This window comes from Apis mellifera, linkage group LG9 (genome assembly GCF_003254395.2).
Source record: "Apis mellifera strain DH4 linkage group LG9, Amel_HAv3.1, whole genome shotgun sequence".
NCBI classification, from domain to species: Eukaryota; Metazoa; Arthropoda; class Insecta; order Hymenoptera; family Apidae; genus Apis; species Apis mellifera.
This window is the reverse complement of record NC_037646.1, coordinates 1,147,912-1,163,033: the sequence shown is the minus strand read 5'-3', so window position 1 is coordinate 1,163,033 and position 15,122 is coordinate 1,147,912. Positions and strand designations below refer to the sequence as shown.

At 17.7% G+C, this 15,122-nt stretch overlaps 1 protein-coding gene across 1 annotated transcript in view; it reads right to left on the bottom strand.

The window, feature by feature from the left end:
* The window catches only part of LOC725031 (elongation of very long chain fatty acids protein 6), a 71,976-nt gene extending 58,814 nt beyond the window's left edge, over positions 1-13,162 (bottom strand). The window contains exon 1 of the mRNA XM_003251802.3: positions 12,911-13,162. The gene's annotated coding sequence lies outside the window, so the exon portion shown is untranslated. The remainder of the gene's footprint in view (positions 1-12,910) is intronic.
* Positions 13,163-15,122: the final 1,960 nt, after the last annotated feature.

Below are 15,122 nucleotides of genomic sequence, written 5' to 3'. Positions count from 1 at the left end.
TTTTTCAATTTCATTCATTTCAAAAGATATAATCGAACAATTACAAGTTACTAACGCAATAGCTAGTATTAATTTCTATCTCAATTCTAATTTTATTATTCAAATCATTTGCATCATAATTATAATTATATGCGTTATAATTATGATTATCATTGTACTACATTTTATATTATATAGCTAAATTAAACAATCATTAAACTATTATTAGTATTATCCAAAATATGTAATATATATATAATGTATTATCATGCATATAATTATAGTGTATGCATAATATTCTAAAGTTATTATAAATAAGTTGATTACTTCTTTATATATCCTATAATAGTTGACTAAACAAATATTCATATAAATTTATCTAATTCTGTATTATATATTGCAAGACCATTAAAATGATTTAAAAAACATGATTGTTAAAAATAACTTAATCACTTAATCACCAGGTCACGAAAATTGAAAAGTGAGTAAGTACTAGATCAATGTTTATAACTTATAGGTTACAATCTAATATTAGATCGCATTACATTTTTAATGAATCACGAAATGATAAATATTTAGAATCAAGGAATCAATTTTTGCAAATAATCGATTTTGAAAAATGATATATATCTTTGATTTGAATAAATATTTAATAAAATAAATTTAATACATAATTTTTATATAAATTTAATACATTTAATAAAATAAAGAATGTAATAATAATCAAAATAATTCAAATATACATCTGAAAAATACAATATTTTAATAATCAGACAAATTCTGATAGGGAAATATGATAAAATAAAATAAGATTAAATATCGTTTAAAATTATATTTTGATAAAATATAAAAAATTTAAATATTTTTAATTAAATTTTAAACGGTTATAATAAATATAATTTCGAAATGTATATAAGTTATAATATATGTATAATAACAATAAATTGTAGTAAGAATTGATGTACATTTTAATGTAAATAATATCTTATAATCTATATCGCTTATTTTTATTTACTGATATCGATAAAGTTCTAAGAATTTTTATATTTATTTTGATTACTTCATCGATATTATATTTGCTCTATGCATAATAAAATTGAAGTTTGAAGTTTTCATTCAAGTTTCAAAACAAAGAAATTTTCAATTTTAAATTAAATCTAATGAATTTAACATATAATATACATTTGATTCACTTACAATCATGATGCAATTTTTTTAAACTATTGAATTTATATTCTTTATTATTCGTATACGTTTACATCATTTATAATTATTATGGTACAATTTCTTTAAACTATTGAATTATACATTTTTTATTATTCATATATGTTTCATTAAATAATAATATATAACTATAATAAATAATTTGTTATATTGGGTTGGCAACTAAGTAATTGCGGATTTCACTCATGGCTTCAGTTGAATTTTTAGGTTTGCTGGCGTAGTCCAAATGTAAAACACATTTTGTTATGTGATAGTTGGCAATTCAGCTGTCAATCAGTAAAAAAAAGTTTTTTGATCGATTGCGTAGTTTTCGTTTGGCGTTCGTTTGAAAAATGGAAAATCAAAAGGAATATTATCGTCATATTTTGCTTTTTTATTTTCGCAAAGGGAAAAACGCATCGCAAGCTCAAAAAGTTATGTGCTGTTTATGGCAACGAAGCCTTAAAAAGTGCAATGTCAAAATTGATTTGACAAATTTCGTTCTGGTGATTTTTCACTCAAAGACGAAAAACGCTCTGGTCGTCCAGTTGAAGTTGATGACGACTTAATCAAAGCAATAATCGATTGCTTGTCATCGTCACAGTATAACTCGTGAAATTGCAGAGAAGCTTCATGTATCACATACATGCATTGAAAACCACTTAAAACAACTTGACTATGTTCAAAAACTCGATACATGGGTTCCTCACGAACTGAAAGAAAAGCATTTAACGCAACGTATTAACAGCTGCGATTTGCTAAAGAAACGTAATGAAAATGATCCATTTTTAAAACGACTGATAACTGGCGATGAAAAAATGTTTACAACAATATCAAGCTCGTGGAGTAGGCCACGTGAACCAGCTCAAACAACATCAAAAGCTGGTATTCATCAAAAGAAGGTTTTGTTATTAGTTTGGTGGGATTACAAAGGAATTGTCTATTTTGAACTCTTACCACCCAACCGAACGATCAATTCTGTTGTCTACATTGAACAACTAATGAAATTAAACAATGCAGTTGAAGAAAAGCGGCCCGAATTGACAAATCGAAAAGGTGTTGTATTCCATCATGACAATGCAAGGCCACACACATCGTCACTCGGCAAAAATTATTGGAGCTTGGTTGAGATGTTTTGCCACATCCACCATATAGTCCTGCACCATCTGATTACTTTTTGTTTCGATCTTTACAAAACTCCTTGAATGGTAAAAATTTCAATAATGATGATGATATCAAATCGTACCTGATTCAGTTTTTTGCTAATAAAAACCAGAAGTTTTATGAACGTGAGATTATGATGCTGCCTGAAAGATGGCAAAAGGTCATTGATCAAAATGGGCAACACATTACAGAATAAAGTTATTTAGTTCCATGAAAAAATTGTCTTTGATTTTCTAAAAAAAATCCGCAATTACTTAGTTGCCAACCCAATATATTAGAAAATTATAATATAAAATATTATTATATATATTATAAAAAATTATAATATAAAATATATATAAATTATAATATAAAATTATAATATACATATACTGTTATAATTTAGTAGAAGAGATTGAATATTAAAATATGTAATTAAATTTTTTTTTGTTTTTAAAAATTCTTTGTTATATTATGAAATTATATGAATGCAACATAAAGATATATATGGATTTTAATAGCACAAAATTAAAACCAGATGAATACATAATATATAAAATTATATAATTATATTGATATTTATTGAAGATATTTTTAAAAATATATATGATAATATAGTCTTATGTTGAAATTAAATTTTTAATTCTCTATTGTTAAGAAAAAAATTTAGACAGAAAAATTAATAAATAAAATTCATTTTAACATTTAAAAAAATTATGAAAATACGAGAGCGAAAAGAGCAAGAGAAAAAAATGAAATATATTTTTATTTAAAAGTGAAATATCTTATAAACATCATATGTATATGTTAAAATGCAATAATATTTATATTTTAATATGTGTAAATAAATTTGAATACATAACCATGGAAATATTCATATCTTACAAGAAAATTCATCTTATCTAAAAATTCTGATTTTATTGAAATTTTGTGTGTATAATATTATATGAATTCTATAAATTTTACCTATGAAAAATTTTTTTTTTTTTTATGACATAATAACATTATAATTATATTAAATGTTGTATTAAATTTGATGGAATATTTAAAAAAAATTTTTTAAAATTTTAATAAATCCTATATTTTTAATTAAAAAATAAATATTATATTATACATATTATTAGAATATTATAATGTAGAAAAACTATGAATAGTATTGTTAGATTCTCTAGAGAGAAAACTAAATACATATGAAAGAAAGAATGTGGAATATTTATTGCATTTTTTGATGTGGAAATAATAATAAATAAAAAAAAATTTCATACGGAATATGGTATATAAAAATAAATATATATTAAATATATTATAGACTTTAAAAGATTTTTGATTTTTTAATTTCTTCTAAGACAAAATTAATTACAAATTAGTATAAATTAATAATATATATATAAAATACTATCATTTTAGAGAATTAAGTTATAATATTTTAGAGAAATATGTTATAAATTTTTACTAATATATGTATATAATTGATAATATCAAATATGATAAAGCAATAAAAATTAATAATACACCAATTAATTTATTTTTTGCATATAATTGCATATATAAATTATAATTTCTGGATTCGTATAATATTATGTTAAATCTACAATTAGCTTATTAGATAATATTCTATAATTCATTTTTGAATTATTCGATAAAATTTTTAATTATATTAATATATATTGTAATTATATATACTTTATAATATAATATATATATATATATATAATATATGTAATGTAATATATAAGTATATATTTATAACATATACTTTAAATATATGTTATAAATTAAATATTCATATTTCTATCTATTTAGCATTTTATCTTCTCATATATTAAATTTTATAAATATTTCGAATCTTTATTAATCTATATTAAAAATGATTATTATAATATGACTTACTTTTTTGTTTTTTTTTAAATCATAAAATAAATTAAAGTAAATTTCATTTTAATAATTGCGCATAGAAATTTTTTTTTTATTATAGTCTTTCTATTACAGTCAAAACACAAAATGTCCATTAAACAAAAAGAAGATAACTATCAACAATAATTGCTATGAAAGAGTTTAGTTGTCATAACATTTGAGATACAATCATTGTCAGAACTATCAATACTGTATACAGGTTAAAACCTCTCATATTTCTAGTCTATCTTATATTTGTGCACTTTTCTTTTTCTTTGTATATAACATATGTATATATTTCTTGTATATATCTTCTTGTATATAACATATGTATATATTTTGATATTAAATGTTAATACAATTTCATATATATAATAATTATTTAATATATCACATTGAATAAAAATTGAACTTATCATTATTGCATTATTGTTATTATTATTATTATTATTATTTTTATTTCATATTCATTGTTTTTAGAAATTTGAGCTAAGAATTAATTTTTGCAAAATTTTGTACATAAATGTATAAAAAGAAATGTATAAAAATATGTTGCAATATAATTAATATAATTAAATAAAATATATATACATGAAAATTTTTTATATTAAAACAAAATAAACATAAGTCTTATATAAATAAATATAAATGTATATACTTTTTAATCGTTATTTTGAAATATTTAAGTATATATTGCTCAGATTATGATAATTAAAAAATTAAATAAAAAATTAATAAAAATTATTAAATTTTATTTCCATAACAATATGTAACTTTTATCAATAATTTCAAAATAAAAATTGATTATTGAAAATTGGTTACTTTGATTTGAAAATTTTGTTAATTACTATAATCCGCGTGACTATAATTATATTATTTAATTATTTATATTATTATTTTATTATTATAATAAAACGTTAATAAACATAATAAATGTTATACAGTATAATAAATAAAATAAATTCTAAATTTAGAATGTTACGAAACACTAATGTTAAAACAATTTGTAAAGACAAAGAATTCAAAATTAATTTAAAATATTATGAAGCAATAGAATAAATAGATAAAATAGAATAAATAATAAATTAAAATATTAAATGAAAAATGTTAATTCATTAGATTATTCAGTAGAATTGAAATCATAAGGTTGCATAAACTTACATAAGGAAAAAAAATGGATGTTAATTTTAATTTTACGTAAAGTTTAAAAAAAAAAAATTAAAATAATGTTTATATTCAGTTTATATTCTTTTTTAATCATATGCTTTAATAAAAAAATATATTTTAAAATAAAATACAAATTAATTTTTTTCACTATAAATTACTGAAATTAAAAATATAAATTTGATATTAACAATATTATTAATCGATTCTTAAAATAGTATCGATTAATAATTAAAAAATCTCGAAAATGATGGAATTACAAAAAATTAATAAGAATATATAATGTTAATGAAATTCTAATTATACACAATAGATATAAAAAAAATAAATATATAATACATTGGATTATTAAATTTTATAAAATTTGATATTTGAACAGTTTGAAATTAAAATAAAAAAATTTAAATCATCAATAGAAGTTGAATAGCAACAGATTATATTAGAAAATTTTTAAATTTTAAATAAATAGAAACAAATAATATTAAATAGGCAATAATATTCATAAATAAATTAATTATCAAATAATGAATTGCAGATAGAAGCTGTTAATTAAGTATTATAGTAAACATTTTTAAAGATTATAAAATGTTAGAAAAAAATTATATTTATGTAATATTTTAATATCTATAAATAATATTATCATAATTAAAATATTTTTATATATATTTTATCATAAATAAAAACATCCAATTATGGGATTTTTTTTATTATTATACATCAATATGATTTTTTATAGAAATATCTTTAAAAATATTTTGTATTGTGTAAATTGAGTAAATTTAATTAGAAACTTGAATAATTTGAAGATCAAATTGTTGAAGATCATCTTTTTTATGGAATATATCGGGCTTGACAACGCAATATTTTAATTATATATACATATCACCTTTTTTTGAAAAGAATATTTTCTGACAATTAAAATATGTATTACGTTTATCATAATTTATAATAAAAGAATAATTATTTTCTAAGTTGCCTATTTTGAATTTATTATAATTCTATTATATTCTGTCAAAGGATTACAACAATAATATTACAACAATATTAAGACAGATGTAATAATATAATTGTTAATTTTAAATTGACGTTGATCCTTAAACGATGATGGATATTATTAAAAAACCAATAAAATAAATATAAATAAATAAAAATATCAATAATATTTCTGTGATTAACATGTCAAGATTAATGTCATCATTAAGATGTCAAAAAGATAAATCATTATCGTAACAATATATCCAAATCAAGAAAAAAATATTTTATCTAGAAGAAAAATATTTCCAAAAGAACCGAATAATATTTTTAATGAATAAGAAATCGTATTAAGAAAATACTGCGCAAAGATTGATCTGTGATTGACTTTATATAATTTGCAACACAATTTTATTACAAAATAAGAAAAGATATTCAATTATATTAAAAACACGAAAAATAATACTATCCTATAAAATGCAGGACAATAGAAAGAAACATGTTTCAAGTGGCAAGTTCCATGTAATATATAACGTGTTTGTAAAAATGATTGTAAAAAAAATATAAGATATAAAATTTTCTATTTGTTATTATGTTTTATATTTAATTACTGATAAATATTTTTCACATTTATATGTTCTTAATTACAAATGTTGCTGTTCATTCTCACGTTTCATTTCATTTTTCCTATTAAAACATGTTAAACAATATTTGCTATGATGAAACATTTATATTTCTTAGCATAGTGTACAGTATGATTGTAAGACCAATAGCGTTGTCCTCGTCTTCATGTAAATCTCTTTAAGCCATTCATAAAAGAAGCTACAATGGTGGATAAGATATATGTAACAATTTAAATCTCTAATAATTGATTCGATTTTAGAAAAGAAATGTTTAATAAAAAAAAAATAAAAATATGTTGTATAGAGTTCCATTATTTAAACAATATCCTCATGTCAAAAATATTCTAGATTTAATTTTCTTTTTTTTTTAATAATAAAAAATATAAACAAATGCTAATCAATAAAATATTTGAGGACTATTAATTAAGTTGTAAAATAAAAAAATTTTAATTAATATTAAATAAAATAATTAAAATAATTAAATAATCAATTATTTATATATTATTTATATATTTATATTATTATTATATTATTATATTATTATATATTTATATTATTTATATATTTTTTTAATTAAAAAAAAAGTCACCATTTTTTAAAGTATTAACTTTTTTTTATTTTGTTTATATTACTTTTCTATCAAATATATTAATAAAATAAAATTTAAAAAAAATTTTTTTAAAAACATTATATATATATATATATATATAAAGACGTTATATATAATGGATATTATATTATATTATATTATATTATATTATATTGGGTATTATATTATTACATATAATATCTTACTTTATTTATATGTGTATTATTATTCTATAATATTTTTTTAATGTTAATATAAAATAATCTTTTTAATAGATTCTAATTACTAATTAAATATTAACTGAACTCTAATGTGTAGATTTGCAAAATAAAAAAAAAAACTTATAATTTTTAATAATTACATATATCAATAATATATCAATAATATCAATATAATAAAAATATAATATTATATATTAAGAATTATTGATTTTTTCACCATTAAAACATTTTAACAAATTAAAACATTTTTATTAAGGAATATAATAATAGAATAGTAAAATTATATCTCTACTTTTTAAATTTTAGATTTAATAGATTTAACGTTTATTATCAAAATTTTAATCTTTATAATTAATTATTTATTATATCATGTTATAGAATATTATTATGAGCTAATCCTAGTAGATTAATAATCATAAATAATCATATATCTGTATATATATAATAATACAAATTATTAAAAATATATTAATAATACTAACTATTAATAATAATATTAAATTATTGTATTTGACCTGCATATATTGTAACTTTTTCATAATATTATTTATTTGTATACATATTATTCATAAAATATATTTTAAATTAAGTATTAATTTTAAACTTAATAAAACTTAAAATCTGAATAGAAAATACATAAAATATGTGAATAATTTTATTTTTCCAATCAAAAATTAAAATTAAAATAGAGAATATACAAAACAAATATAAATATAAAGAAAGAATAAGTATAATAAAAATATTTTTTTCAATAAATAACTATATTTTTTTATTTACTTCGATATTTTTATATTTTTTCTTATTTTTTTATACTTATTTATACAATAATATAGTAAAGAGATGTTACTTTTATAAACATGCCAATCATTCTAATTATTGGAAGAAATCAATGCGCGCGCAGATCAGTTCATTGATAGTAAATTAATAGAGAGTAAATACATTTAAAAATAAAATATATTTATGAAAGCAAATTTGTTTTTTTGCAATAGTTTCTTACTGTGTTAAGAATGACTATCCAAGAATAACTATATTAACAATTTTCAAATATATTTATTTTCTTGAGCTAAAATCATTAAGAACAAAAAAAAAAGTAGACGTTCATTTTTTTTTAATATTCGAAATTAATTAGAATGCAAGATTGGCTATAATATCATATCAAAAAAATTTTTTATATGAAAAATTAATCATTAGACTATAAATCTATTTATCGATAAGAATGCTATCGATTTACTTTATGATTTTCTGTAGTTATACAATCGTCGATTGATGTCTATATTTTGCTACATTGTAAAAAATGATTATGTTTTTATTTTAAATTGCAATTATAAATTAAAGAAATTAAAATAAAAATTAAAAAAATTAATAAAATGTGATTAAACATAGTAATTATAGTAATTCATAATTAATAAAAGAAAAACAAAATGGAAAAAAAATTAGCAAATAAAAATTAAGAAATTATTTATTTTATATTTATTTTTAGATTATATTTATATAAAATTAAATTATTTTATTTTACATAATATTTTTTTTGTTAATTATTGATGATAATTTGATTGCATCTATTAAAATTATAGAGAAATAATATTCATATAAGATTTGATTAACAAAATAATATAACGATATCGAAAAAATGAATGTAATTTTTATTTTTTTAACGCTTATATTTACTCTAGTCTAACATCGAAAGTATATAATTTTGTATTTTTACTGAAAATTTTTTATTAGGATTATCATAATTATCAATATTTATCAAATATAATTATCAAATAACATAAACAATGGTTACGATGTCAAAACAAAAATTTCTATTATGCATTAATAGAAATGCAAACAAATAAAGATAAATATAAAAATATAGAAATAAATATAAATATAAAAATAAAGATAAAATATAATATATAGATAAAACAAATAACATAAATATTTTATTTATGATTTTTTATATACTTATATACTTAATAATAAAGAAATAAAAAATTATATATTACTTAATGAAGAAAATTATAAAATTTTACTTTTTCATGTTTTATTAATTTAAATCATAAAAAAACATAAAAATCTTAAATTATAATAAAAATATTTAAACTAATTGTTCTGATTAAACTAAACAAATGTAAATTAATTTTTTAAATTCCAATCTTTGGAAATTATTAACAAATAAATTTCAAAATAAAATAAAACTAATCTTATTATTTTAGATATATATTAATATAATTAATCTTTAATAGAAACGAAAAATGAAATGAAAATCTATAGAAAATCTCTCTAGATCTACTAAAATCTAACAAATTCAAATAAACTTAAATGAGATAATTCTATTTTCCACGTGTATATCATTTATCTTTTAAAATAAATGGATAAATCTTGGATAAATACAAACTGTATAAAACGCTGTTTGAGTATTATCAATTTGGCAAAATTACTGAATTAAAAGAGAACTATTTTTTAAAGTAGTTATAATATCCGTTAATGTTTTTGTGATTCCAATTTTAAAAACGCATTTGAATATATTTTCAAAAAAATATAGTATTTCAATATCATCAATTCTTAGAATTTATTCAAACGAAAAAAATTCTCAAAGATGATCATAACGCAATAAGATAACATATAAATTAATTATTATTAAGAGTAATATATTTTGATATATAAATATTCTATATTTAAATTTTTATTTTATTAATTAATTTTTAAATAAATTTCATCATATTAAATATTCATCATAAAAAATTTATTTAAAAATAAAAGACGATGATTTATAAAATTACTAAAATTATTAAATTATTAATTCTTTAAAAGGATTAATGATCTCAAATTAAAAAAAAATTATTTATTACTAGTTTTTGTAACGATGTATCATATAACTATATAATAAGCTTCGAATTCAAATCCCAACGCGCACCATATTCGCGCATGGCATGATGTTTGCATGTGTGCACGTGTGTATGTCAGAATATACTATCTTACGTGACAGCTTTCTCTATCATTTCTTTTAATGCATTTGTACTTCAAAAAAAAAAAAAAAAAAAAAAAAACAAAAAAAAAATACTAAAAAACATTATGAATATTAATGTAATAACATTTCATCTTTTCATATTTTTTCGGAATTTTATATATTTATTTTATTACTACATATTTTTTTCTTGTTTTAATATGGTATATAACTAAAAATTTTCATATGACAAACATGATATGGAATTATTAATTATATTAATTCAATATGAGTTATTAAATAATTCAATTATTTAAATTTGTGATTTATATATTTAATTATTTTATTATTTTATATTATTTTTTAAAATATTTATTTTTCTTATATTAATATACAATTTTCTATATACAAAATTAAAAATAATATTTATAAAGAACATACATCATCTTCAATACTTGTATATGTAACAAATAATAAACACGTATATAGTTACTATTTAATCATATATGCTTTATTAAATACACATATTGAATTTGATATTGTATATTTTGCAGTATTGACGAAAAATGATCGCGAAACTTGATTGAACAATATCACTGACAAAAGATTTCGCAATAAAATTACTTATAAAAATCATAAAGAAATATTTAAAAAAATTTTTCTAATTATATACTTTTTTATGATTATATATATATATATATATATATATATACAAAAAATTAATAAAATCTCTGAAAAGAAATAATTTTATCATACATATAAAAGAAAGCACAAATTTAAAAAAAAAAATTTATCGAATTTCTAAATCTTTATAAACAGTTAAGATTAATTTCAGTTCAATGAAATTAAAATACTTAATAAGTGCAATTTGTATTTATTATATTTCATTATAATAAAAACTTAATTATTTCTCCACTTATTCTTAAAAAACTTTTTTAAATAAAATAATTAAACTTTATCGCGTAAATTAATTCAATATATAGATATATTTAATAAAATATAAATCATTCATTTCAAAATTTTTTTTATGATTAATACAAAATTCATATAATAATATTTAACATACATATCAAAATATATGAATAATATATAACTACACAATTTAAGAAATATTTTTTACAATCTTTTTTTGTAATTCTATTTTTGCTAACATAAAGAAATAATTTGGTAAATTTTCAGTAGAAAATCGCAATATGACTATATTTCGCTGTATTGTAAATTCAGCTGTTAATTTAAATATCTGCTAAATATGCGGAAAATATTTTTCTTGAATCTAATTTAAAAATTAATGGTTTTTTACACTATTTAATAATTTGTTTGATCTTTGTAACATAATCTCGGAATATGAGAAATGCATTAAATTTATTGAATAACATATTATAGTAATAAATTAAATTTTGTTGATTCTAAATTATGCAATAAAATCTATATTTTATAGTAATATATTTGAAAAAAAATAATTTAAAATTAACAAATAAATATGTTCAAAATAATCCTTAAGAATTTTTTAAATGGTAAGATTTAACGAATATCAAATTTTAATGTTAATACTTCCATATTAATAATATTAAAATTTCATTCAAATAATAAATATAAATGAGATAATTGTCAATTATAAAAATTGAAAAAATAGGATAATAGGATAATAGATGTACATAAAAAAAATATTCAAAAATATTTTGTAAAAAATTGAATATAATGAATATTTTTAAAAAATAAATTAGCAATATAAAAAATATCGAATCATTAACTGTAATTAGAAATTCAATTATAAATTTGAAATATAATGAAATTTAAATCACATAAAAACATAAAAAAATATATAATTACAAGAAGTATTATATATAAATGCAAAATATAAAGTAAAAATGCATTAAAAAATTAGATAAAATATTCAATATAAAGTAAATCATTACTACTAAAAATTTAACAACACATGCATAGAACTTGTATTGTTATTTTAAATAAAAGTTAAAGATAATAAAAAAACATGTCAAAGAAGAAAATTATTAAATAAATATTCAGTACATGATATTTAATAAATTTAAACTTTCACAACTAATTTCGATTTATTAAAATTAATATAAAAAAAAAAAGGCTATCCAAAAAACATAACATAAATCTTGCAGAAAAAAGTATAAAATTTTCAAACAATATAAAAATTATAAGAGAAGTAAAAATTAAGAATACATACCATAAAGTGGGCCGAGGAATGGATTCAGAACAAGTTGATGGAGGAAAAGACACAAGGTAGATCACAAAGGAAAGTTGTTTTATTTCGTTTGTGCACACGGAAAGACAGAGAATCGCACTAATAAGCGAACAGTCGCGGTTGCCTGTTTTAAGTAGGCATATTCGTTGAAGAGGATGAAACAAGGCTGACTTTCAGTGTTAGCAGTTTTCACGCACGCTACCGGCCCAGCAAGATTAAAATGGTAGAATACCGCAAGGCGCCATCTTTAGTAGATGGCACGCAAGCGCTATTTCTACTGCCATCTTATAGTCAATTATTGAAATAAAATTTAAAAAAAATAACATACAGGATATAATTCTAGGGATACGTAAAATAATTTTTATATATAAACATAATTTTATCTTATAAAAATAAAAAAATAAAAAATACAATGAAAATATGTTCTTTTATAATAAATATAAAATAATAAAAATATAGAATATAAATATTATTTAAATTCTTATTCAAATTTTGACAATATACAATATTTCGAAATGCACTATTACAATCGAATCTTTTAATTTAAAGAAATTAATAGCTTCGATATTGATTAATTTACTAATAAAAGAAATTTCAATCATAAATACGATTTATACCTAAATGGACAACTAAAATTAATATATGTATATCTTATAGATAAAATCAAAAAACAATTTATATTTCTATATCTAAAATTTGAAATATTAATTTTAAATATATGAATCACATCAATATTCGTAAAATTATGATTTTTTTTAAGAAAAAAGAAATCTATATTAAAAAAATATCAGATAAAAGAGATAACATCAAAAATAATTATAGGTTAGATTATGCTAAATATGGTAAATAATATATTATTCGGTCATATCTATTCTATCCTTTGAATTTTATTTGAACACAAATGGAATTGTTTAATTCGAACTTTTTCTATTATTGTCCATTATTGTAATATACATTTAATCATGAATTTGCATTTAATTATATTATATATTATCTAATTATATTATGTAAAAATGCATCAATAAAAATAAACAAAACTACGTGATTAAAATCTTAGAGAATTAAAATCGATCTATAATTCTGAATATTTATTATAACATAATTTAATATTTTATTACCAATTTTTTAATAATTAATACAAATTTATTTAAATTTATAAAATTCATTTAAAATATATTTATATTTTGTTTACTATTAATTTTTTTATATTTTCAAAATATGTTTCTAGTAATCTTATATTATAATCTCATATATTATAACAACATATTTATAAAGATATTTTGTACATAATAATATATGATATAATACCGGAATTTTAAAGATAAATGCCTAAATTAACGATAAAATATAAATATTATATTTGTTTATAAATGTATTATATATTTATACATATATATTGTTTAATATATTAATAATATACTTTTTATTTATAGAATAAATTTATTATTTCTAACTCTAAATCAGATTTGCTACAATAATTATTTTTCTATATCTATGTTATATACAAATAATTTTTAATTTTTTTTACAATTAATATCATTATTATTGTATATTTCATTAATACTAATATATTTTATTTGATTTTCTTATTTATATTAATGATTTATCGCTTCATAGCAAGGAAAAAATAAAAAATATGAAATAGGATATTAATTGAATTAAGAATACACAGAACATACAATTTCTTACAGAATATACAATTCCTTTTTATTTCTCAATACTATTCAAAACAAATTGAAAGTTTTAAAAAGATTTAATTAAAAAATTAAAAAAAAACCACTGATAATCGAATCAAATTCAAAATTATAACGTCAGATATAAATAATTGTTATGTATATATATTTTATAGAAAAAATAAATAATTTTAAATTTAATATTCAATATTTTACATATTCTCAAAAATATTTATTTAAATTATTTGAAAATTTTATAGTATCCATATTATTTATATTATAAGATTTATTTTATATTTGGCGTCAAAGAAAGATTATGTATCGAAGTTTGATGTATTTTTGATGCAAATTTGATTCAACACAAGATTTAATATCTATATAGATATTAAAAATCTATATAGTGACACAGAATTAATTGATACCAATTGATATCAGTTTATAATCAAATTCTTTGCTAGATAATATATAATATAATATAACACTATAATAATCTATTTTAAATATAACTTATTATAATTGAT